Source organism: Ranitomeya variabilis, chromosome 8 (genome assembly GCF_051348905.1).
Source record: "Ranitomeya variabilis isolate aRanVar5 chromosome 8, aRanVar5.hap1, whole genome shotgun sequence".
NCBI classification, from domain to species: domain Eukaryota; kingdom Metazoa; phylum Chordata; class Amphibia; order Anura; family Dendrobatidae; genus Ranitomeya; species Ranitomeya variabilis.
Genome location: NC_135239.1, coordinates 26,479,639 through 26,504,060, shown reverse-complemented (window position 1 = coordinate 26,504,060; position 24,422 = coordinate 26,479,639). Strand labels below are relative to the sequence as shown.

Here is a 24,422-nt window from a genome sequence, read left to right as displayed (position 1 = left end):
ATAAATAAGAAAAAATTAGAAAAAACAAACTAAACAAAAAAACAAAAAATTCATGTTCTTTTGCCCAAGCTGCGGATTCTCGATGGACTGTTCATATATCATGTATCCTTGGGGGTATATAATACAATAAGCAGGTAGAGAGCCCCAGTCACTTCATTTATGATGATCTACAGACCAAAAAATAACATAAAAAATTAGCAAAAAACGATCTAAATAAATGAGAAAAAATTAGAACCAAACAGAACAAAACAAACACAAAAATTAGTTTTTTCCCGGACTGAGACCCCCAAATCACATGTCCAGTATTTTTGGGGTATTTGATGCAGGGAATAGATAGAAAAAAACCCAATCAATCACCTTATTTACCGTAGTCTGTAAATTTTAAACCAAAGTATCATAAAAAATAAACAAAAAACGTATGAAAACCATATAATAAAAAATAATCAAAACAAACAAAACAAAAAAACTGAAAAATAGTTCAATAACCAACAGCTTGGATGCCCCAATAGGGTATATATAGACCAGGTGTGACCTTTTGGGCCAATAGAAAGAGGGAATATTATTGTCCCATTTATGCACAAAAGACTCAGTTATGGAAAACCACTTAAAAGACCAAAAAAGATGTCTATACACGGTTCTCACACAGTGGTGGGATGTCCATATAGAAAGCCTCCTTCAATATCAAGGCTAACTCAAAAATAGTCATTTCAAAAAGTGGAAATACCAGAGTATAATGCAGTCCTTATCCCAAAGTTATGGGTATATCCTGTAGAAGAGTTTTTCCAATGGCAGTATTATATATAGGCCAAATTAGAACGTACTTGACACGGAGAAGAGATGAGGATATGACCCGTCCAATATGTTGAAATCCTTCAATCTTATTATAAAGCTAAATCCAGCAGTCATATAGGTGGCCATGCATCATGCCACAAGAAATAGTCATTCAGCCACATCAGGCATATCAGGCATATCGATGCAGCAGCAGTTTAGATGGCCATATCCTATGGATTAATACCGATCCTTATGTCACATTTGGCACTTCACTCATCTGATCCACAGAGAGCTTTCATTCTATGCTGCGGATATCAATTCAGCCGCCATGTCACCAAAATGGTCAAATCAACCCTTTTACTCATCTGTTGTAGATAGAATCCTTTAGCCATGCTGCGAATACCAGTCCAGCCATTAGGACATCTTCATCCAGGAAATCGTCCCTTACAGTGCCCAACGCGTTTCCCCCCCGTGGGAAAAACGGGGGTTCATCAGGGGTGCCCACCGTCCGAACAATACAGGCGGTGAAGAGATATCTCTTCACCGCCTGTATTGTTCGGACGGTGGGCACCCCTGATGAACCCCCGTTTTTCCCACGGGGGGGAAACGCGTTGGGCACTGTAAGGGACGATTTCCTGGATGAAGATGTCCTAATGGCTGGACTGGTATTCGCAGCATGGCTAAAGGATTCTATCTACAACAGATGAGTAAAAGGGTTGATTTGACCATTTTGGTGACATGGCGGCTGAATTGATATCCGCAGCATAGAATGAAAGCTCTCTGTGGATCAGATGAGTGAAGTGCCAAATGTGACATAAGGATCGGTATTAATCCATAGGATATGGCCATCTAAACTGCTGCTGCATCGATATGCCTGATATGCCTGATGTGGCTGAATGACTATTTCTTGTGGCATGATGCATGGCCACCTATATGACTGCTGGATTTAGCTTTATAATAAGATTGAAGGATTTCAACATATTGGACGGGTCATATCCTCATCTCTTCTCCGTGTCAAGTACGTTCTAATTTGGCCTATATATAATACTGCCATTGGAAAAACTCTTCTACAGGATATACCCATAACTTTGGGATAAGGACTGCATTATACTCTGGTATTTCCACTTTTTGAAATGACTATTTTTGAGTTAGCCTTGATATTGAAGGAGGCTTTCTATATGGACATCCCACCACTGTGTGAGAACCGTGTATAGACATCTTTTTTGGTCTTTTAAGTGGTTTTCCATAACTGAGTCTTTTGTGCATAAATGGGACAATAATATTCCCTCTTTCTATTGGCCCAAAAGGTCACACCTGGTCTATATATACCCTATTGGGGCATCCAAGCTGTTGGTTATTGAACTATTTTTCAGTTTTTTTGTTTTGTTTGTTTTGATTATTTTTTATTATATGGTTTTCATACGTTTTTTGTTTATTTTTTATGATACTTTGGTTTAAAATTTACAGACTACGGTAAATAAGGTGATTGATTGGGGTTTTTTCTATCTATTCCCTGCATCAAATACCCCAAAAATACTGGACATGTGATTTGGGGGTCTCAGTCCGGGAAAAAACTAATTTTTGTGTTTGTTTTGTTCTGTTTGGTTCTAATTTTTTCTCATTTATTTAGATCGTTTTTTGCTAATTTTTTATGTTATTTTTTGGTCTGTAGATCATCATAAATGAAGTGACTGGGGCTCTCTACCTGCTTATTGTATTATATACCCCCAAGGATACATGATATATGAACAGTCCATCGAGAATCCGCAGCTTGGGCAAAAGAACATGAATTTTTTGTTTTTTTGTTTAGTTTGTTTTTTCTAATTTTTTCTTATTTATTTATACTATTTTGATTATTTGTTATGATATTTTTGGTTTTGGGTCCATAATTGTGACACTACCTTATTGGTATAATAGGGCAATTGTAGGGCCTGTAGGGCCAGCCATCGGTGAGTGGGGGCGCCAACCGCAGAAAATTAGGGTGCCTACCCCCGCATATAGGTAGTGGATAGGAATAGGGTTTTGACAGGGGTCAGTTAGTTCCCTTGTAACTTTTATATTGTATTGTCTTCAATTCAGAACTGTGTATTTTAACTTTGATTATTAAAAGTTATATTTTAGGAATCCTTGTGTTTTGGTTTGGTGTGAATATTGAAAGTGCCGCGGGTCTGAGCGACAGAGAGATGAGTATGATTTTTTTATCGCAGCAACAGCAAATGGGGCAATTGTCTGTATGGAGTATCTATGGGGTCATAACATTTGTGCAGCACTATATGGGGGCCATAATGTTTGTGCAGCACTATATGGGGGCCATAACGTTTGTGCAGCACTATATGGGGGCCATAACGTTTGTGCAGCACTATATCGAGACCATAACGTTTGTGCAGCACTATATGGGGGCCATAACGTTTGTGCAGCACTATATGGGGGCCATAACGTTTGTGCAGCACTATATGGGGGCCATAACGTTTGTGCAGCACTATATGGGGGCCATAACATTTGTGCAGCACTATATCGAGACCATAACGTTTGTGCAGCACTATATGGGGGCCATAACGTTTGTGCAGCACTATATGGGGGCCATAACGTTTGTGCAGCACTATATGGGGGCCATAACGTTTGTGCAGCATTATATGGGGCCATAACGTTTTTTCAGCACTATATGGGGGCCATAACGTTTGTGCAGCACTATATGGGGGCCATAACGTTTGTGCAGCACTATATGGGGGCCATAACGTTTGTGCAGCACTATATCGAGACCATAACGTTTGTGCAGCACTATATGGGGGCCATAATGTTTGTGCAGCACTATATGGGGGCCATAACGTTTGTGCAGCATTATATGGGGCCATAACGTTTTTGCAGCACTATATGGGGGCCATAACGTTTGTGCAGCACTATATGGGGGCCATAACATTTGCGCAGCACTATATGGGGGGCCATAACGTTTGTGCAGCACAATATGGGGCCATAATGTTTGTGCAGCACTATATGGGGCAAGTGTCTGTATGGGGCATCTTATGGGGCCATAACGTTTGTGCAGCACTATATGGGGCAAGTGTCTGTATGGGGCCATAATCAACGTTTGTGCAGCACTATATGGGGCAAGTGTCTATATGGGGCATCTTATGGGACCATAACGTTTGTGCAGCACTATATGGGGCAAGTGTCTATATGGGGCAAGTGTCTGTATGGAGCTATAATCAACGTTTGTGCAGCACTATATGGGGGCCATAACGTTTGTGCAGCACTATATGGGGGCCATAACGTTTGTGCAGCACTGTATGGGGGCCATAACGTTTGTGCAGCACTATATGGAGGCCATAACGTTTGTGCAGCACTATATGGGGGCCATAACGTTTGTGCAGCACTATATGGGGGCCATAACGTTTGTGCAGCACTATATGGGGCCATAACGTTTGTGCAGCACTATATGGGGCAGGTGTCTGTATGGGGCATCTTATGGGGCCATAATGTTGGTGCAGCACTATATGGGGCAAGTGTCTGTATGGGGCCATAATCAACATTTGTGCAGCACTATATGGGGCAAGTGTCTATATGGGGCATCTTATGGGACCATAACGTTTGTGCAGCACTATATGGGGCAAGTGTCTATATGGGGCAAGTGTCTGTATGGGGCCATAATCAACGTTTGTGCAGCACTATATAGGTCAAATATCTCTATGGAGCATCTTATGGGGCCATAATCAACATTTGTGCAGTATTATATTGGGCAAATGTGTCTATTAAGCATCTTATGGGGCCATTATTAACCTTTATGCAGGATTATATGGGGCATATTTTAATATGGAGCATCTTATGGGGCCATCATGAACTGTATGGAGCATTATATGGGGCTCCTGATTCAATAAGGATATTCAAAAACACTTAACCTACTGATGTGTCAATTAATTTTACTTTTATTGGTATCTATTTTTACTTTTGACATTTACCGATAGCTGCTGCATTTCCCACCCTTGGCTTATACTCGAGTCATTAAGTTTTCCCAGTTTTTTGTGGCAAAATCAGGGGGGTCGGCTTATACTCGGGTCGGCTTATACTCGAGTATATACGGTAAGTGTGTCACCTCCAGGTGTCTCATCAGGACGATCTGGTATCAGAAGGTCACGTTTAGTCAATCACAAGTCCTCTTAAGGCCATGTTCACACGCTGCGGGTTCCTCTGCGGGTTAATCCCGCAGCGGAATTGAAAATCTGCAGGGCAAAACCGCTGTGGTTATCCCTGCAGATTTATCGCGGTTTGTTCCGAGGTTTCCGCTGCGGGATTACTGCTGTACTATTGATGCTGCATATGCAGCAATATGCAGCATCAATAGTAATGGTAAAAATAATAAAAATTGGCTATACTCACCCTTTGACGTACCGATCTCCCCGGCGCTGCAAGCGGCTGTGCCGACAAGGACCTTCGTGACGTCACGGTCATGTGACCGCGGCGTCATCACGGTCATGTGACCGCGACGTCACCACAGGTCCTGTTCGGCACAGCAACTGAGACCGGACGCCGCGGGCAGCGCTGAGAGGTGAGTATAGCATTATTTTTTATTTTAATTCTTTTTTTTACACTATTTTATGGTTCCCAGGGCCTGGAGGAGAGTCTCCTCTCCTCCACCCCGGGTACCACCCGCACATTAACCGCTTACTTCCCGCAACGTGGGCACAGCCCCATGCGGGAAGTAAGCGGTTCAATGCATTCCTATGGGTGCAGAATCGCAGCGATTCTGCACAAAGAAGTGACATGCTGCGGGTTGTAAACCGCTGCGTTTCTGCGCGGTTTTTCCCGCAGCATGTGCACTGCGGTTTGCGGTTTCCATAGGGTTTACATGTTAATGTAAACGCTTTGGAAACTGCTGCGGACCCGCAGCATCAAAATCGCGGCGGTTCCGCGGTAAAAACCGCAGCGTGTGAACATGGCCTTAGTGTCCATTTGTCTTACTTTGAATTGGAGTGGATTTACTTTCAGTGCTGAAAGGGTTAAGGACCCTTCTGGCTGTTAACTTAAAGCTTGAGTACTCCCCTGTAGCTCCATGAGACCACTCTCTTCCACTAAATAATCCACTCCTAGCTTCATTCCTTGCCGGTTATAGATCTTCTATACTGACCTCTTTGAAGGAGCCTGTCTTTGGATAAGCTGAGGTTTTTATTCCTGCTGCAGCAGCAAAGTTTCCTTTTTGGAAAAGCTGAGTTTTATTTATTGTCCTTTCCCACCTGTTTGTCTTTCCTTCCTTGTGTTGTCTTATTGTAGTAGTGTCACTAGTGTCTCGCTGGCCCACAAACAAGACAAGTTAGGTTCAGGGCTAGCGAGGGTATAGGCACATGATCGGGGGTGGGGGGCCGTCTAGGGACGATTGGGAGTGCAGAGATCTAACTGAGGTCTATGTTAGGAGGTGACCCCTCTTCCTTCTCTATCGCCAGGGCCTTCGTTGTACATCTTCCCTGGCATTCCCCTCGTGCTCACGTAACACGCTGTGTGTCCTCTCGCCACAAGCACGACAGCAACCTCAACAGCTGTTTCATGTTGTCATAGGTTTCTTTTATGTGGACGGTACAACCAACTGGAATTGAAGGTAGCGCATTGCCATTTCTGCAGCAAGACGTATCGATGAAGAGCCTCCATTACACTTATTTATCCTCAGAGCTTCCATTAAACTGTTGATGTTGTTGCTTGCCACAAAATCACCCTCCATGAAGTGTTTAACAAGATTTTTTATCACGGTTGTGGGACAAATAAATCTGAACATCGCTCGCTAGGAGATTCCACTGCTGTAGCTTGTAACCAGGGCTGTGGAGTCGGTAAGCCACAGTTGCGACTCCGACTCCTGGATTTTATCAGGTTCCGACTCCGGCTCCGACTCCTTCATAAATGGCCAATTCGTAACAATAAATTTACTGTTGTAAAATATTAACATCGCGCTTATTTAGTTTCTCACCATCATATAAGTAATCAGACCACTTACAGCAAAAACTATATTTATTAGAATACAATTAGAATATAGCAAATAACTTTTATAAACTTTTCTAAACTCTTGTAAGTAAATATGCAATAAACACTGTTATGCAGTTAATAAGAAGAAATCTATAAATTTGTCCTCAGAAAAAGTATTGCCTCTGTCAGATCCTCCTTCATGGATGCCCTCAAATCTGATCTAATTATTTTGAGAGCAGAGAACAACCTCTCTACACTAACTTGGGTTGGTGGCAAAGCAGTAACCACTCGGGCAACATCTCTGACAATGTCAGGATACAGAGGAATCGCTTGTTGCACTTATTTTTGATGAACGGTCAAATTTCTCAATTTCTTTTAGTGCACATGAAAAATTCTGCTGAAATGTACTGGCTGTGTTCTTTGATGGGGATGACTCTTCTTCTATGCGGGAACGCTTTGCACGGTCCTTGTGATCCAAATATTTTTCGAAATTAAATTCTTCATCAGTTGATGATGGTGAAGATGTGGCAGGACGACCAAATTCTTCTTGTTCCTCCTGACTGTTCTGCAACCCTTTCATTCTTACTGCTATTTCAAACAGAGCTTCTTTTCCTTTAGTTAGCTGTTGATCATCTAGAAGAATCTGATGCATTGGGTCTACATAAACAGATGCCAAAAGAATGTTATTTTGTAATAGTAGCTCCTCTCTCCGTTTCATTGATGTAGCAATGCCACTTGCAATTAACCCTCCTCTTAGGGACAGGCGAAACATCAAGTTCTTCCACTCCTTTAAGAAAATACCTGGAGTTAAGTCCTCTGCTTGTAATTTTTTAGTCACTGTAAATGGGTGCTCTAGCAATTTTTCCAGCTCAGTCACCTGATTCCACTGACTTTCATTTAGCGTCAGTTGAGGGTTAGCCATGTCTACAAGAAAGGTTTTCAGTTCAACCAAGCGCTGAATCATTAAGTACTGCCCCATCGTGTGGCTTGATCAATAATTGCCCCTTTTCCAGCACGTCTCTTCAAAATTGAGTCAACTTTAGGGGTTCTGGGAACGGTAGCCAATTTTCTCACCTTGCCAATCAGTGCAGCAGCATGTCCTTCTTGCAGACTGTCTCTTATAGCCAGCTGTAGCGTATGCACAACACAGCGCATGTGATGAATGAAAGAACGTATTGACACAGTTTCAACAAGATCATCTAAACTATCATGTTGCTGTTCATCTGAAGCAACTTCAGTTTGCTCCTCAGTTACAATACTGTGTTCCTCTATTTCAAACATTTCTGTGTCTGTGGACCCAGAATGTTCTTCTAGCTGCTGGTCACCATCATTACTCTCATTCATTAGTTTAATAGTACTTATCATATTTGAAGCATTGTCAGTTACGACAGAAAGAACTTGCTCTTTTTTTAAGTTCATAGTCTTGCAGAACCTTTTCCACCAAGACCTGGAGAAACTCACTGGTGTGATGAGCTTTGGTGTCTTTTACTGCCAATGTCTTGGTAACTATTTCATTTTTGTCACAAACAAATTGGACATTGATGGCAAAATAGCTCACTCTGTGACGTGTGCAGGCATCCATTTTAAGAAACAGAAAGCGTCCCTTGAGAGTTTTTTTAAGTTCTTCCTTTTGTTTTAAAGCTTCTTCGATTACTAATTTTCTAATACTCTCTCCAGAGAAACACCAAGCTTGCGGGTGGCCATTTCCCCATTCAAATGAAATAGGCGCACTATCCTTTACAACAAGCTCTATGATCTGTTTTTTAAATGTATCTACTGTCATTGTCACAGTAACTTTGTCACTGACAAAATATCTTGCAACTGATGGCTGCAAAGTTCTCTGCTCCTTTGTTTGGCTGGAAGAGCTGGGCACTGGTTCATTGGTTTGGATGCAGTCTTTCTCATCCACTGCTTTCAGTACTTCTGGATGAAAGCGCTGTAAATGTCTCTTTAGATTAGAAGCTCTGGTAGGAGCATTTTTATCTTTGCCTGAATATGCACTGATCTTGGCTTCACAGCATTTGTTTTCGTCTAGATCATTTGTCATACACTGACAGACATAATGTTTTCTATCTTGAGTGATGGTGAAATGTTCAAATACAGCTGATTTAATGTGACGCTTCTGTGACATTCTCAGGTTTTTAATTCTGCATTCACAATCCAAATGACAATTGTTTTTCCTAAAAACAATTGTACATAATTATTGCCAGGTCGTACAACTGATATAGTGGTCAGTAATACTGTTATTCCTCATGTACTCGCAGTTAACTGATGCAAAGTTTGTTGAAAGGATAATACTTCTTACAGTCTTCCTCTTCTGAGTAGCCGCTGTGAGATGCTTGAAAGACGCACACCTAGTAAACATCTAGTCTAGAGGAGGAGCTTTACTACTAAGAATTTGCAACACATTTTCACTTTCAGTTTCATACATTGTAAGTAGGGGGGTTGGGGCAGCATGAGGTTAACCAAGTATAAGATTAGATAAGGGCAGTGGACACACAAGAAGTAAGAAATGTCTCTATCTCCAGCAGAACTGCTTATCACTGTTGTTCATAGTTTGATAGAACATATATATTTGAGTAACATTTATAAAATTCATATGAAAGTTCAATTATGAAATATTAATACATTTTTTTTAAAGCTGGAGTCGGAGTCGGTACATTTCTACCGACTCCGACTCCAACCAAAACTAACTCTGACTCCACGACTCCGACTCCACAGCCCTGGTGTATACCCATCAAGTGCTTATTTTATGTTACCCAAGTTGATGGATGGCACAGGCCTGAGTGGATTACCTGGAGCCTTTATATTTCATATAAAATAAATATTTGGGGAGTAACTCAGCACATGGCAGGGCGGTGAGTGGGCACTAACAACTCCGCACATGGCAGGGCGGTGAGTGGGCACTAATAACTCAGCACATGGCAGGGCGGTGAGTGGGCACTAATAACTCCGCACATGGCAGGGTGGTGAGTGGGCACTCCTAGTGTGATGCTGCACCTTGCTCTGGAGGACACATCAGGGGCCTAGTTTGCAGCCCTGTCTCTTGTCTATTGTATGTACGTAGCGTGACTGACTGGGATACAGAACTTGCAGTCTTCTATACATACACCTATGGCTACAGGCAGCTTATACTATAACTACATATTATATTTCTTACTATTTATGTGCAGCTGGGCCGTGTCTGTCTGTAACTGCTGTAGAGGAGCAGGCGGCTTCTCGTTTATTGCATCATATAACTCAGCATTGCCCATCACAGACTATATCTGACCTTTATGATGGGAGATTTTCCAGTATCAACCTGTTGTATACCTTGGTTATAAACTATAACTTATATGTACATACATGATGTTTCATCCTCACTTATATACATTTCAGGAACTGAATAACAAAAAAAATCAATTATTGTTTTTGTCAGCAGTCAGCTGGGCCCCCCTGGGTCGGTTGCGGTGGCATGGTGGAGCGGTCTGTTGTTAAAATTGAAAACAGGTCCCTACTGAGAGGTATCAGCGGGACATTTTTTGGTATGGGCAACAGTCAGCTGGGTTCTCCTGGGCCAATTGCGGTGTGGCTGGGAGTGGCATGGTGGAGCTACTGTATTTGCTGTTAAAATTGAAAACGGGTCCCTACTGAGAGAGGTACCAGCGGGACATTTTTTTGATATGGCCAACAGTCAGCTGGGTCCCCCTGGGCCGGTTGTGGTGCGGTTGGGGGTAGCATGGTGGAGCTGTTTGTTGTTAAAATTGAAAACAGGTCCCTACTGAGAGAGGTGGGACATTTTTTGGTATGGGCAACAGTCAGCTGAATTCTGGGCCGATTGCAGTGCGGCTGGGGGTGACATGGTGGAGCCGTTTGTTGCAGTTTTTCAAAATGGTTGAACCTTCAATTCCCCTCCTATTTTTAAGGTTAATGTTGTTTAATGTTAGTCAGTGGAGGGGTAACCATCTCGGGTATGGCCCCCTGGTGTGGAGGGGTGACCATCACGGTATGGCTCCCTAGTCTCCAGAAGGATTTATAGCTTATAAGACCCTGTTAGGGTAAAGTGCCTGGGGTCATGGCAATCGTATTTCGCATGTCTACAGAATAAATTGGCTCCTCTGAGCTGGCAACAGCTGCTGGAGGGGAGAAGGAGAAAAAAAAGGTAGCCATGCTTTTCAATACAATCTGTAGCTTCAAGGACTCTCTCTTTGTGTTTATGTGACTTGTGAATGCTGAGGCCGATCTTGACTGTTTATATTGACCAACTCTTGTTTCTTTTAAGGTTGTCTTCCGGACAAAGCAGTGATTAGTGCATTAAACTGAAGAGCAGTATACCTAATCTGGGTGCCCTTGAGTCAGTGGGGAGTGACTAAGGGTAAATTAATCAAGTGCATTAACACAAAGGGCAATGTGCCTTATCCCAATGCCCTTGAGCCAGGGGGAGCCGCTAAGGGTAAAGTAATTAAGTGCATCAACATGAAGGGCAAGATGCCTATCCCCGATGACTTTGACCCAGTTGGAGCGGTTAACAGTGAATGTCATCAAGTGCATTAAAAACATAGGTTTATTTCAATTACTATGTCCAAATATTATGAAAGTTGTTTAATAGTCGGTTTTAATGTTGATGTTATATTAGGTATAGCTTTTAATTACTCCCTATTTATAATAACATCTTTATATATACTCATCACTTTTCGGTAATAATAGTAAGTGGGTTTAAGAAATTATTATTGCACAGCTACTCTACATAATGGTGGTTTCTAGAACCAAAAACTGTGAATTGGTGAAATATTAGAGCTGGCTACAATACATGCGGTATAATAGTTTTTGAGGCATGACATATGTCATTATACAGGTATTCAAACTGTGGCTACCACCTTTATTATGGTGTACTTTCCACATTCCCTATTATGGTATCCACATTGCAGGATGTTTAGCGACTGTTATTTTGCTTTAGTTACCGTATTATGGATCATAATTTGGAAGAGTTGCATTGATAAAATTGTTCTGTGGGAGCTCTAAAATTGTGTTACTTGTATTCACAGTCTTTCCATAGCATGTAGAAATAGTTGATGGCTTTCAGGCATGGTTGATGGCAGTCGAGTCCATTTAAGGTGTCAAATGTCCTCTTTGGTGGCGGTTTAGGAGTCAGGTGGAAGTTGTGGACAAGTTATGGTGGACTCATTTTAACTAATAGAGGAGGTATAAAACCTCATGGTGGTGAACAGGCTCGGCTTTGGTGGCCAGCTTCAAGGATGTTGTAATGGTAACGTCAATCAGGGGCGGCACAGTGGTTAAGCACAGGAGTGACGATAATAGGGTCATTGGTGCCCTGAAAGTTTACTGGCTATGCTTGAATGGCAAGCCAGTGCGTGCCGCCCTTTATGGTTGTCTGTCCTGGTGCTGTATGTCAGACACCTGGGGGTATCACAGTACTTGTGAATCCCAATGTACTACTAGCACTTCACCTAACTCCTACGGTGTTTTTTTTTAATTCTGTGATTTAAATAAATCTGTGGCCATTTTGACAACCAAAATAATGTGTTTTGTGTATTTTTTCTATTGCCTGACTGTGTCAGCGCCGGCCGTAAAGCAGAGCACAGCGGTGACGTCACCGCTGTTACTGCCGGCACTGACACATTCAGTGCAGGGAAGCTCTCGGCAGCAGCGCGTGCATATTAGCAGCGCTCTTGCCGAAAGCAGTTTTAACCCTGTGGACGCCGGCAGGGGAAGTGACAGACATCAGAATGTGAGTATGTAGTGTTTTTTTTTTTTTATTTACTTTTACAATGGTAACCAGGGTAAATATCGGGTTACTAAGCGCGGCCCTGCACTTAGTAACCCGATGTTTACCCTGGTTACCCGGGTGCTGCAGGGGGACTTCGGCATCGTTGAAGACAGTTTCAACGATGCCGAAGTCGTTCCCCTGATCGTTGGTCGCTGGAGAGAGCGGTCTGTGTGACAGCTCCCCAGCGACCACACAACGACTTACCAACGATCACGGCCAGGTCGTATCGCTGCTCGTGATCGTTGGTAAGTCGTTTAGTGTAACTCCAGCTTTAGGAGCCCACCTCTTGTCTGATTTCATATTCTGCAGCCAAAATACAGGTTGTAGGCTTTCCTTATCAGGGTAGTTAAGTTTCACCTTTATGATGAAAAAGTGACTTCTTGCATATTTAAGTAAGTTACCTTTTGGATTTAGGTCGCATAAATTAAGTGTTCATAGGACCTGGTACGCATTCCTTCTGGTAGGGCTTTATTACTTGGCACTTGCGTAATTTATATTCAAAAATTCCCTATCAGTCTCTATGTAACATCCAGGATATCCGGTAACGTATTTACAAGCGCCTTAGGTCATCTTTCATTTAATTTTCCCCCATAGAGCCATATATCCTTCTGGTGTTTTATTATACACAGCAAATTTGCAAAAAAAAAGGATATGGGTATATATGGTATGTTTTATGGTGGTTTTCTAACGTTTATGGTATAAATTGTTACTAATAACATACCTGGTTTAAACTTCCCCTTATCTGCTTGGTTTGTGGTACTCTAATTCTTATGTAAATAAATCTTGTTTGATTAAATAAAATATTGATATTTTTGTAAAAAAACTCTCTACCTCATTGATTTATACACAATAGGGGTGCTTGTGTTATAGTATATATAGAGTTATATGGTTATCTAGATATAAGATCCTGTGGTATTTAATTTCCTGCATATGTAGCAAAAACTATTCACTTTGTTAATGCAAGAATGAGGCATATCTGAAAAACCATATAGAAACATGTCAATATGCTAAGGAACTAAGGTAAGAAATCTTAAAACTGTATACCTTACACAGAGAAGGTAGGTGACGCAGCTGTAATTAGGATTACATCATCGAAGCTGAGTTGGCTTTTTTTGATTGGTCGCCATGAGATGGTAGAACACTAAAGCCTCAATAGACTGGATGATGTAATAGACGAGCTACTAACAATGCAATAATGATGATGAAATAATAAAAGATGACATTTTTTTTTATAAGCCTGCCTGAAAGGTGTCGTAAGTAATTACAACCTCCTCTGGATCTTGAAAATTAGAGCCAATCAGCAAATTTAAGCATCATATTTGTTTTAAGCACCACAACAAAGGGGTTGTCCACTACTAGGACAGCACCTTCTTAAACCAAATGTTTGGCCCCGATACAATAATAAAGCCTATTCTCACCGCCTGTGCCAGTGCGGTTCCCACGGTGTCGGCACTCGCTCTTCCCGGGGCTGTGATGCGGTGTTGTGACACGTGACGCCGACACCCAATCAGCGCTGGGAACTGAACATGAAAAGGAAGCCGGGGATCAGCTGTAGCCTGGACTTCATCTTCATGTCCAGTTTGTCCGAAAGTGGAGACCGTGACGCCAGCGCTGATTGGGTGCCGGCGCCACATGGCACAATTCGGGAAGAGTGAGTGCTGACACTGCAGGAACAGCGCCGGCACATGAGGCGAGTATAGGCTATATTATTTTATCGGGTCCTAACATTTGGTTTAAGACTGGTATGTCCTAGTTGTGGACAACCCCTTTAAGTTCAACTATCTACTCTCAACCAATTAGACTGTACAACAGATATCTACACCTCTAAATACAGCATAAGGGCTCGTGCACATGGTTGTATTTTTGGTCCAAGTGCAATCTGACAAAACATTGGATCACATTCGACCATGCAAGTCAATCAGTCCATGGAAAACTTGACTGCACTCAGATGGTAGCTCACTGCAGTCCGATTTCTACCACAGACTGACCGATTGTAGAATATTTTTTTCAATCTTATGCAAGAGAATCGGATCACACTTTGATCAGACTATGATTTGCATAACTGGCCTATTCTTTCGGATGAGAGAAGTTTCTTTATGAAGTGGGATTAAACCCACAGAGGGCCATATTATGTGTGGGGTGCTTTCTGCATCATTTGATGGTATTATTGGTATAGGGCACATACCCTATTAGCTTATTGTTGCATCTTTTACTTCACCCCCGTCTCCATCTTTCCTCTCTTGTAAGTGTATTTGTTCCTTCTGTTCACTATCTATTATCATCTTGTGCTGCTCCCCGGTTCCCCTGCTGTGCTGAATTCAGTTATTTGTGGCATCGGTGTCCCCATCACGCTGTTCAATCCCTTTATACTTGTACTCTTTTACTATTGAGTTGTTTGAACAAAGTCTTTGCCGTAACATTTCTACAACTCAGTAGTTATTAGTAGCGCTCTAATAGTCATTTCTTATGTTTCCTTTCTTGCAGAGTCTCACTATTGCCAAAGGCTTCCAGACATCGGAGTATTACTTCTGAATGGTAATGGGATCATCATTAGTCTTTACTCTCAGCAGATTAGAAACATATCTGCTAGTTGTTGCCATAACCTCATTGTGTTCACGGGGCCTTACAGAAGTTTGTAAGAGATTAAGGAAATCCTTGATGTGTTACTTCATTAAAGATAAAGTTGTAGTTCTAAAGGTACCTTCACACTAAGCGACGCTGCAGCGATACAGACAACGATGCCGATCGCTGCAGCGTCGCTGTTTAGTCGTTGTGTGGTCGCTGGAGAGCTGTCACACAGACGGCTCTCCAGCGACCAACGATGCCGAAGTCCCCTGGTAACCAGGGTAAACATCGGGTTACTAAGCGCAGGGCCGCACTTAGTAACCCAATGTTTACCCTGGTTACCATTGTAAAAGTAAAAAAAAAAACACATACTCACATTCCGGTGCCCGGCGTCCGCTTCCCTGCACTCCTCCTGCATCCTGTGTCAGCGCCGAACATCTCCGGCATCTCCCACAGAGCAGATCGGTGACGTCACCGCTCTGCTTTACGGCCGGCACTTACACAGGATGCAGGAGGAGTGCAGGGAAGCGGACGCCGGGCACCAGAATGTGAGTATGTGTTTTTTTTTTTTTTACTTTTACAATGGTAACCAGGGTAAACATCGGGTTACTAAGCGTGGCCCTGCGCTTAGTAACCCGATGTTTACCCTGGTTACCAGTGAAGACATCGCTGGATCGGTGTCACACACACCGATTCAGCGATGTCTGCGGGAGATCCAGCGACGAAATAAAGTTCTGGACTTTCAGCAATGACCAGCGATCTCACAGCGGGATCCTGATCGCTGCTGCGTGTCAAACACAACGATATCGCTAGCCAGGACGCTGCAACGTCACGGATCGCTATCGTTATCGTTGTAAAGTCGCTTAGTGTGAAGGTACCTTTAGAAAAGGCAGAAATTAAAGGACTTTTCTGATGAATGACTATATGGTATGATGACTATACAGAATTTATAAAGTAAATGCAACCCTAGAGCTACAATGGGTACGGAAAGTATTCAGAGCTCTTAAAATTTTTCACTCTTTGTTTCATTGCAGCCATTTGGTAAATTCAAAAAAGTTCATTTTTTTTTTCTCATTAATGTAAACTCTGCATCCCATCTTGACTGAAAAAAAACAAATGTAGAAATGTTTGCAAATTTATTAAAAAAGAAAAACTGAAATATCACACGGTCATAAGTATTCGGACCATTTGCTCAGACACTCATATTTAAGTCACATGCTGTCCATTTCCTTGTGATCCTTCTTGAGATGGACTCCTTCATTGAGTCCAGCTGTGTTTAATCTGATAGGACTTGTTTTGGAAAGGAGCACACCTGTCTATATAACACCTCACAGCTCACAGTGCATGTCAGACCAAATGAGAATCGTGAGGTCAAAGGAACTGGCCAAGGAGCTCAGAGATAGATCTGGCCAAGGCTACAACACAATTTCTGCAGTACTCAAGGTTGCTAAGAGCACAGTGGCCTCTATAATCCTTAAATGGAAGAACTTTGGGATCACCAGAAGTCTTCCTTCCAGCCAAACTGAGCAATCGTGGGAGAAGAGCCTTGGTTAGAGAGGTACAGAAGAAGCTCAACCTGGGTTCCTGCAGAACTGGGCCGACTTCTCAGTTGCAGGTTCTACGCTAGGGACGGGCTGCATCTCAATGGGGAAGGTGCAGCTGTGCTGGGGGAGAAAATGGCTAGAAGGTTGGAGGAGTGTTTAAACTAGGGATTTGCGGTATAGATAGAGACCTGGGCACAAATAAGGAAGTTGGGGGTGGCGGCGGCATGGGGAGTGGGGTTAGAACAGTTAATAATTTAAGAAAGAACAGAGGTACAGAGAGATACATAAAGTGCATGTATACTAATGCCAGAAGCATCGCCAACAAAATGGACGAATTAGAATTAATGTTGTTGGAGCATAGTTATGACATGGTGGGGATATCTGAGACATGGCTGGATGAGAGCCATGACTGGGCTGTTAACTTGCAGGGCTATAGTCTGTTCAGAAATGACCGTACAGATAAGCGAGGGGGTGGGGTGTGCCTATATGTAAAATCATCCTTAAAACCCATCCTGCGTGATAATATAGGTGAATCTAATGAAAATGTAGAGTACCTGTGGGTGGAGATAAGGGGAGGGGGAAAAAATAATAAATTACTGATAGGGGTTAGTTATAAGTCTCCAAAAATAATGGAAGCAACAGAGAATATGCTCATAAAGCAAATAGATGAAGCTGTGACTCAAGGAGAAGTAATTATTATGGGGGACTTCAACTACCCTGAAATAGATTGGAACAGAAACCTGCAGTTCCAGTAAAGGTAATCGGTTTTTGACAACTATGAGAGACAATTACCTTTCACAACTGGTTCAGGACCCAACAAGAAGGGGGGCACTGCTAGACCTAATATTAACCAACAGGCCAGACCGCATATCAAATATAAGGGTTGGGGGTCACTTGGGGAATAGTGATCACAAAATAATAAGTTTTCATGTATCCTTTAATAAGATGGGTAGTAGGGGGGTGACAAGGACACTAAACTTCAGGAGGGCAAATTTCCAACGGATTAGAGATGATCTTGGAGCAATTAACTGGGACGATATCCTGAGACACAAAAATACACAAAGAAAATAGGAGATGTTTATTAGCATCCTGGATAAGACCTGGGCACAGTATATACCGTATGGGAATAAACATACTAGAAATAGGAAGAAACCAATATGGCTAAATAGAGCTGTAAGGGGCGCAATAAGTAACAAAAAGAAAGCATTTAGATAATTAAAGGAAGTAGGTAGTGATGAGGCATTAAATAAATACAGAAAATTACATAAATTCTGTAAAAAGTAAATTAAGGCAGCAAAAATTAAGACAGAGAGACTCATTGCCAGAGAGAGTAAAAATAATCCCAAAATATTCTTTAACTGTGTAAATAGTAAGAAACTAAAAAATGATAGTGTTGGCCCCCTTAAAAATAGTCTGGGTGAAATGGTGGATGACGATGAGGAAAAAGCCAATATGCTTAATGACTTTTTTTCATCAGTATTTTCACAAGAAAATTCCATGGCAGCCAATATGACTAGTGATAAAAATTCCCCATTAAGTGTGACCTGCTTAACCCAGCAGGAAGTACGTTGGCGTCTAAAAATCACTAAAATTGACAAATCTCCGTGCCCGGATGGGATACACCCCCGAGTACTGCAGGAACTAAGTACAGTCATTGATAGACCATTATTTTTCATAGTTAAAGACTCCATAATAGCAGGGTCTGTACCACAGGACTGATGTATAGCAAATGTGGTGCCAATATTCAAAAAGGGTACAAAAACTGAACTCGGTAATTATAGGCCAGTAAGCTTAACCTCTACTGTGGGTAAAATCCTGGAGGGCATTCTAAGGGATGCTATACTGAACTATCTGAAGAGGAATAACCTCATGACCCAGTATCAGCACGGGTTTACTAGGGACCGTTCATGTCAGACAAATCTGATCAATTTCTATGAAGAGGTAAATTTCGGACTGGACCAAGGGAACGCAGTGGACGTAGTGTATATGGACTTTTCAAAAGCTTTTGATATGGTGCCACACAAAAGGTTGATACATAAAATGAGAATAATGGGGATAGGGGAAAATATGTGTAAGTGGGTTAAGAGCTGGCTCAGGGATAGTTAACAAAGGGTGGTTATTAATGGAGCACACTCGGACTGGGTCGCGGTTAGCAGTGGGGTACCACAGTGGTCAGTATTGGGCACTCTTCTTTTTAACATATTTATTAATGAACTTGTAGGGGGCATTCAGAGCAGAATTTCAATATTTGCAGATGACACTAAACTCTGCAGGGTAATCAATACAGAGGAGGACAATTTTATATTACAGGATGATTTATGTAAACTAGAAGCTTGGGCTGACAAATGGCAAATGAGCTTTAATGGGGATAAATGTAAGGTCATGCACTTGGGTAGAAGGAATAAGATGTATAACTATGTGCTTAATTCTAAAACTCTGAGCAAAACCGTCAATGAAAAAGACCTGGGTGTATGGGTGGATGACAAACTCACATTTAGTGGCCAGTGTCAGGCAGCTGCTACAAAGGCAAATAAAATAATGGGATGCATTAAAAGAGGCATAGATGCTCATGAGGAGAACATAATTTTACCTCTATACAAGTCACTGTTTCGACCACACTTAGAATACTGTGCACAGTTCTGGTCTCCGGTGTATAAGAAAGACATAGCTGAACTGGAGCGGGTGCAGAGAAGAGCGACCAAGGTTATTAGAGGACTGGGGGGTCTGCAATACCAAGATAGGTTATTACACTTGGGGCTATTTAGTTTGGAAAAACGAAGGCTAAGGGGTGATCTTATGTTACTGTATAAATATATGAGGGGACAGTACAAAGACCTTTCTGATGATTTTTTTTTAATCATAGACCTGTGACAGGGACAAGGGGGCATCCTCTACGTCTGGAGGAAAGAAGGTTTAAGCATAATAACAGACGCGGATTCTTTACTGTAAGAGCAGTGAGACTATGGAACACTCTGCCGTATGATGTTGTAATGAGCGATTCATTACTTAAATTTAAGAGGGGACTGGATGCCTTTCTTGAAAAGTAGAATGTTACAGGTTATATATATTAGATTCCTTGATAGGGCGTTGATCCAGGGAACTAGTCTGATTGCCATATGTGGAGTCAGGAAGGAATTTTTTTCCCCAATGTGGAGCTTACTTTTTGCCACATGTTTTTTTTTTGCCTTCCTCTGGATCAACATGTTAGGGCATGTTAGGTTAGGCTATGGGTTGAACTAGATGGACTTAAAGTCTTCCTTCAACCTTAATAACTATGTTACTAAGATCACTGTGGCTGAGCTCCATGCAGTAGGGAGATGGGAGAAAGTTCCACAAAGTCAACTATCACTGCAGCCCTCCACCAGTTGGGCCTTTATGGCAGAGTGGCCCAACAGAAGCCTCTCCTCAGTACAAGACATATGAAAGCCCGCATAGAGTTTGCTAAAAAACACATGATGGACTCCCAGACTATAAGAAATAAGATTCTCTGGTCTGATGAGCCGAAGATAGACCTTTTTGGTGATACTGCTTTGAACTATGTGTGGAGAAAACCAGGCACTGCTCATCACCTGCTCAATACAATCCCAACAGTGAAACATGGTGGTGGCATCATGCTACCGGTAGTGATGAGCGAGTATACTCGTTGCTCGGGTTTTCCCGAGCAAGCTTGTGTGATCTCCGAGTATTTGTTAGTGTTCGGAGATTAAGTTTTTACAGCTATTAGCCAGGCTGAGTACATGTGGGGGTTGCCTGGTTGCTAGGGAATCCCCACATGTAATCAAGCTGGCTAATAGCTGTAAATCATTCAACTGCAGCAATGAAAACTTAATCTCCGAACACTAACAAATACTCGGAGACCACCCGAGCAACGCGTACACTCGCTCATCACTAGCTATGGGGTGTTTTTCAGCTGCAGGGACTGGACCAGTAGTTGGTTGTCATTAAAGGAAACATGAATGCGACAAGTACAGAGATATCCTGGATGAAAACCTCTTCCAGAGTGCTCTGGACTAGGGTTGAGCGACTTTGAATTTTTTAGGGTCGAGTCATGTTTCGCGAAACCCGACTTTTTGAAAAGTCGAGTCGGGCGAAATCGGCCGATTACTGCGAAAAGTCGAGGATCGGCCGGAACACGAAACCCTATGCACATCAATGGGGAAAATTATATATATTTTTTTTTTCTCTCTCTCTCTCTCGTGTTACACATTGCAAATCCCTACTGCGCACAAGCGATGAAATGATGATAGGCGTGCACGCCCCTAACCCCTATGTCATCACTCTGCCCACACTCCTTCATTGGCTGAAAAAATGGCGATAAGCGCATCATACGAAACGCGACTTTGGCGCCAAGATCGCGTACCGCATGGCCGACCCCACACAGGGATCGGGTCGGGTTTCATGAGACGCCGACTTTGCCAAAAATCGTCGACTTATGAAAATGACCGATCCGTTTCGCTCGAACCCTACTCTGCACCTCAAACTTGGCCGAAGGTTCACCATCAAACAAGACAATGACCCTAAGCACACAGCTAAAATACCAAAGGCATCAGAACAACTCTGTGACTGTTCTTGACTGGCACAGCCAGAGCCCTGACCTAAAGTCAATTGAGCATCTCTGGAGAGACCTGAAAATGGCGTCCACCAACGTTCACCATCCAACCTGACGGAACTGGAGAGGATCTGCAAGGAAGAATCCCCAAATCCAGGTGTGAAAAACTAGTTACATCATTACCAAGAAGACTCCTGGCTGTACTAGCTCAAAAGGGTACTTCTATTCAATTCTGAGCAAAGGGTCTGAATACTTATGACCACGTGATATTTCAGTTTTTCTTTTGTAATAAATTAGCAAAAATTTCTTCATTTCTGTATTTTTCACTCAACATGGGGTGCAGAGTGTACATTAATGAGAAAAAATGAACTTTTCTTTCTCGCTTCATTGGGGGACACAGGTAACCATGGGTGTATGCTGCTGTTTCTAGGAGGCTGACACTATGCAAATAAAGAAAAGTAACTCCTCCCCGGCAGTATACACCAGGGCCAGACTGGGACTATGATTCAGCCCTGGCATTTGAAGTTACACAGGCCCACTTGTCACATGGTGACTGTATAATATCTTTGTACACTTGTAGGCAGGGCCGGTTTTAGGCAAAGTGGGGCTCTAGGCAAAGTTTAAAATGTGACCCCAAATGCTAACATACTGTACATCACACAAAAGCATTTCGGTTTACAAGCGCTGAGTTCAGGCCGCTAAATGAGTTTGATCGACAATACTGAAGTTGTTCAACGCTTGTTTCCTGGCCTCTTTCCACCAGCTGAGGAATAATGATGGGACAGAACGATCACTAACAGATCACTAACAGATCACCATACAGGATCATGTTAGCAGCACATCTACAGTTTACACCGGCGATGTGCTGCTGAGAACAAGGATTTTTGTTCCAGCAAAAACAATCTGAATATGCAGCATTTTACTTGTTTAGTAAAATACACCCCATAGTCCTCCATATATTATAATGTGCACCACAGTCCTCCATATAGTATAATACACTCCCTATAGTACTCCATATATTAAAATACACTGCTCAGTCCTCCATATAGATTAATACACTCCTCATAGTGCTCCATATAGTATAATGCACCGCCATAGTCATCCATGTAGTACAATTCACTTCCCATAGTATAAATGCACCCCATAGTTCTTCATATAGTATAACGTATTCCCCATAGTCCTCAATACAGTATAATGCAGCCCACATATAGTATAATGCAGCCCCCCCATAGAGTATGATGCAATCACCCCTCATAGAATATAAATATAATACTGCTCCCCATAGAATATAATGTAGCCCCGAATAGAATAGAATACAGCCCACCTCCCCATAGTATATAATGCAGCCCCATCAAAGAGTATGATGCAATCATCCCTCATAAAATCTAATACAGCCCCCCATAGAATATAATACAGCCCACCGCTCCATAATATATAATGTAGCCCCCCCATAGAATATAATGCAGCCCCCCATAGTATATGACAGCCTCCCCCATAGAATATAATATACCCCCGCAATAGTATATAACACAGCCACATAGTATATAACACGGCCTCCCCCATAGAATATAATATACCCCCCATAGTATATATCAAAGCCCGCATAGTATATAGCACAACTTGCATAGTATATAGCACAGCCTGCATAATATAGCACAGCCCGCGTAGCAGTATACAGCACAGCCCGCATAGTAGTATACAGCACAGCCCGCGTAGTATACAGCACAGCCCACACAGTGGTATATACAGCACAGCCCGCACCGTGGTATATACAGCACAGCCCACGTCTCATCTCTTCCCCCCCCCCCCCCCCGATAATGGCCCCACAGCCCGGTTAAAAAAAAACAAAAAAAAACACTCCTCACCTTTCTTGCCCGCACTGTTCCCTGCTCCTGTCTCGGCGGCTGCAGTCTGCCCGGGACACATATGACATCATCGCGCACCCGCAGTGTCTGAGGCAGAGCGGGGAATGATGGGAGAGGGAGCGTCAGCAGACGCTCTCTCCTCCATCATTGCATTGAACTATACCGGCGTCAAAGACGCCGGTATACTTGAATGCGGCACTGGCGGCGGCACTGGCAGGGGGAGGGGGGAGAGTGCAGCGGCCCACTACTGGCACCGGCCCTTCTGGCATTTGCCAGAAGTGCCCGATGGCCAGTCCGGCCCTGGTATACACCCTCCGACAGGCACCAGGCAACTCAGTTTTTGCTTAGTGTCTGTAGGAGGCGGACCTGGATCTAACACCAGATCCGCATTTCTTTTTCTTTCAGGGATTATGTGTGTTTATTAATCTTTTTCCCTTTCGTTTCAGATACACTTCTGGGGGTTACAGGGTGCAGTTCTTCTCACCCTGATTCCCCGCATTAAGCGACCGAGAGAGCAGAGTGGTATCACCCACATCGCACCCTCTCGGATCTGCTGGGCAGGACTTTGTTTCATGTCACCCTGGGGTGTTCATGTTGACTTTCGGTGGCCAGTCCTTGCCTTTTTTCCCCCTCTCCTCGGAGTGGGCTGAGAGGAAGACGGTGGTCACCTGCGGTGACCTCCCCCCTTTTAAGGGGTTGACGCAGTCTTCTGCGCCGGTTGATATAGCGCGGGAAGGAGGACCACATCTCCCAGGACCCTTTCTGCCATCAAGGGATCCTGATGCGTTCCTCATCTTCAGGTAGGAAGATCTTCAAGCAACAGCAGCCCCTATCCCCGCATCGTCACAATCTCCATGCAGGGGCACTTAACCTTATTATTTAACAGCACTCGCCGCTGCACGGGTGCTCCGCTACCGAGCTAGGGGGTTCGGGGGCCATTGGGAGCTCTTTTATTTAAATCTTGCGCCTCTTTCCTCGCAGCGCGCTTTTTCCACCTGCGCCCTCGTCCCCAGCTCTGGACACACCTCGCTTGCAGCCCGGAACTGGTATTGGCTGCGCTCCGGCGCGCCACCCCCCCTTCTCCCTGCCGGCCTATCGGGCGCTTGGTTTCTCTTCAGCAGCCACGCCCCACTGTTTGGCGCGTTCTCTGCACGAGCAGACGCTCGCAGCCTGCGCTTTCCTGGCCAGCTGCCTCCTGTGCATCGCGTACTCCGTAAAGTGTCTCAGTCCCTGGTTCAGGTACTAGAACGTATTCCACTGCTGACTATTGCCACCAGTGCCACGCATGCTTCTCACAGCGATTCACTCATACCTGTCCAAGACCCTCACAGGGGCAGACTGGAGAAAAGAACCAGAAAGCGTTTTCTGTCTAGTTCTTCATCCACTTCTCCGGATCCAACTGCATCAGCCGGAATACC

The 24,422-nt window shown here is 43.2% G+C and overlaps 1 long non-coding RNA gene across 1 annotated transcript in view; it reads left to right on the top strand.

Moving 5' to 3' along the window:
- LOC143787306 (uncharacterized) overlaps positions 1-24,422 on the top strand; it is a 62,711-nt gene that overhangs the window by 32,736 nt on the left and 5,553 nt on the right. The window contains exon 2 of the long non-coding RNA XR_013218320.1: positions 14,966-15,016. This is a non-coding gene — a long non-coding RNA (uncharacterized LOC143787306). The remainder of the gene's footprint in view (positions 1-14,965; positions 15,017-24,422) is intronic.